Below are 3,301 nucleotides of genomic sequence, written 5' to 3' on the forward strand. Positions count from 1 at the left end.
TGTGTTCAACTATGTTCATAGCAGCATTGTTTGTCATAGCCAGAACCTGGAAGAAATCTAAATGCCCTTTTACGGAAGAATGGATAAGGAAAATGTGGTACATTTACACAATGGAGTACTACACAGCAGAGAAAAATAACATCTTGAAATTTGCAGGCAAATAGATGGAGATAGAAAACATCATTTTAAGTGAGGTAACCCAGAAACAGAAAGACAATTATCACTTGTACTCACTCATAAGTGTTTTTTTCCCCCCAGAGGACATCTTTATTAATAGATCATCAACTTCTCCAAATCTACAGTTGGAATTTCAACTTATTTCCATGCCGAGTCATGAACAGTGACAAAGCCAACCAGAGGCTACTCAAAGAGGACTAAGCTTTTATAGCTCACTTTCTTTTACAGGCAGAATATAAATAGATGCACTCTAGAATGCACAATGGCTTTAGTCACTATGGAATTTAAATGGAATCTTGAAGAATGTGAACAAATCCCAATGAAGGAAGGACGAGCTGAGATGCTGTGTAACAGTTTAAGGGTTCCTGGTGCTGCATCTCGATCACTAGCTGAATCTTGCACTAACACCAAATGGAGATGCGGAAAACACACTAAGTTGACTTAGGAGTTGTGCACAGGAACCAAAAGGCAGGAAAATACTGAACATTGCTGAGAGCATCCACCCCAGGAAGGACTTTACCTTCCAGGAGCTCTAGACTGGCACCACCCCCAGTGCTCATATGGCTTACTTTATCCTTTGTATTCCATTTGGCACAGCAAGTGGCAGTGTCTCCACCGCCTATGATAGTGATGCAAGTCCTAGAAGTGGCTTTTACCACCTCATCCATGAGGGACTTGGTTCCCCTGGCAGAAGCTTCCCATTCAAAGACACGTCCATTCCAAACAATCTGCTTGGCTCGAGCCACAGCCTCAGCATATTTCTTGCTGCTCTTAGGACCACAGTCCAGGCCCATTCAGCCAGCAGGTATACCAGAGGCCACAGTAGCTTGGCCAGTCTTGGCTTTCTCATCAAATTTGTCTGCAGTGACAAAGTCAACAGGCAAGGTAATCTTCACACCATTTTTCTCAGCTTTAGCCATGAGATCTCTGACAATCTTGGCTCCTTCTTCATCATATAGAGAAGTTCCAATCTCCATGTTGTTGAGCACCTTAAGGAAGGTAAAAGCCATTCCACCACCGATGATCGTCTCATTGACTTTGTCCAACGTATTATTGATCAGCTGGATCTTGTCCGCAACTTTAGCTCCTCCCAATATTTCCAGGAAGGGTCGTTCAGGACTCTCCAAAGCTCTGGCAAAGTAGTTCAGCTCCTTCTTCATCAAAAATCCACCAGCTTTCTGTGGCAGATTCACACCCACCATGGAGCTGTGGGCTCCGTGTGCAGTACCAAAAGCATCATTAACATAGACATCCCCAAGTTTGGACAGTGAGGCTCAGAAAGCATCAATTTTGGCTGGTTCAGCTTTAATCTTGCTCCCAGAAGCATCCTTTCCCTTCCCTTCTTCCCCCACATGAAAGCGGAGGTTCTCCAGCAGGATGACAGTGCCAGCTGCTGGGTTGGCACAGGCATTCTCGACTTCTGGGCCCACACAATCCTTTATAAGAAGAGAACATCCTTGCCCAGCAGAGACTTGAGTTCCACGGCAACTGGCTCTAAGGAGTACTTGTCAGGCATGGGAACACCATCAGGTTGGCCCAAGTGGCTCATAAGGACAACTGACTTGGCTCCATTGTCCAAGCAGAATTTGATGCTTGGGACAGCAGCCTTGATCCTTCGGTTATTTGTTATCTGGTTGCTCTTCATAGGAACATTGAAGTCCACCCTCATCACGACCCACTTCCCCTTCACGTCCAGCTTGTCCAAAGTCAGCTTGTTAGAAAACGACATTTTGGCAACGTGGTAGGATCAAGAGGCTCGGTCCTGAGGAAGAGGTCATAAGTGGTTTTTAAACATAAAGCAAAGAAAACCAGCCCACAAATCACAATCCCAGAGAACCTAGACAACAAGGAGGACCCTAATAGAGACATACATGGATCTAATCTACATGGGAAATAGAAAAAGACAAGATCTCCTAAGTAAATTGGGAGCATGGTGACCTTGGGAGAGGGTTGAAGGGGAAAGGAAAAACAGGGAGGGGAGCAGAAAAAAATGTAGTGCTCAGAAAAAAATCAATAAAAAAGAAAAGAAAAAAATAGGAAAAAAAGATTCCAGTATCAGGTGTGATTTTTTTTTTTCCCACTTGTGGTGGTCTTAAGTCTAATTAGAGAGCTGTTAGTTACCACCAAGGTATGCTTCCTTGCCATGCGGGTCATTGTTGTGGTTCATAGGCTTTATATCTGAGTAGGATTATTGGTTACTTTCCTCCTTTGGAAGCTTGCATAGCATATTTCAATACCATAAAAGCTGGTCCTCATGGAGGTGGCTTTTAAATAAAGTTCCAGCTCTGGTTCTCTGGGTCCGTGTGTCCAAGTTTATGTTATCTTCAGCAATAGGGATTTATTTTCTTTCTCTGTAAGGAAACAAAGAGCAACAGTAACAGTCCACAATGTTTCAGAAGTCTCTTGGACAACTTTGACCAACGGGTCAAAAGAGGACTTCTCATGCCTGGTGTTTAGTGTTTTGTTAGATTGTTTATGGCTCTTGGAGGATGGGGGCTTGTCATCCCAGATGGGGAAATTTCATTTAAACTCTATATCCTTACCTATACAGAGTTTACATGCATGACAGATATTTTTAGATAGTAAATAGATAAAAAATATGATTCCTTATAACTTTTTTAGACATCCTTACTGTTATTGGACCCTCATTTCTCCTCCTGTATTTATCTCCTTTACTTCTCCCTAAAGTGCCCCTTATATTTCCCATATTCCCTTTAGATTACTTATATCTTGTTATTCTCCTCTCTGGTTTTTCCCTGTGTTGGTTCCTTTTTTACTCCCTTGGTTTCTGTGTATTTGTTGTTGGTGTATAGAAAAGTTACTGATTTTTTGCAAGTTGATTCTGTTCCTAACCCATTACTGAAATTATTTGTCCTTATTAGAAGTTTTCAAGCAGAATTTTTGGGACCTCCTATATATAAAATCATGTTGTCTGCAAATAGCATTAGCTTGACTTGTTCATTTTCTATTTGTATTACTTTAATTTCCTTCTCTTGCTTTGTTTCAGCTAGTGCTTTGTGCACCATATAGAAAAGAAGTGGGATAGTGGATAATCCTGTCTATTCTCAAGTGAAATTACTTTTACTTTTCTCCCCTTAGGATGATGTTGGCTGTGGTTTTCTTA

General features: G+C 41.8%; 1 pseudogene; it reads right to left on the reverse strand.

Annotated features, from left to right (window-relative positions):
* Positions 1 to 608: 608 nt before the first annotated feature.
* On the reverse strand, positions 609 to 1,906 carry LOC130868329 (phosphoglycerate kinase 1-like; annotated as a pseudogene).
* Between the last annotated feature and the right edge of the window lie 1,395 nt (positions 1,907 to 3,301).

This window comes from Chionomys nivalis, chromosome X, assembly GCF_950005125.1.
Source record: "Chionomys nivalis chromosome X, mChiNiv1.1, whole genome shotgun sequence".
Lineage (NCBI taxonomy): Eukaryota > Metazoa > Chordata > Mammalia > Rodentia > Cricetidae > Chionomys > Chionomys nivalis.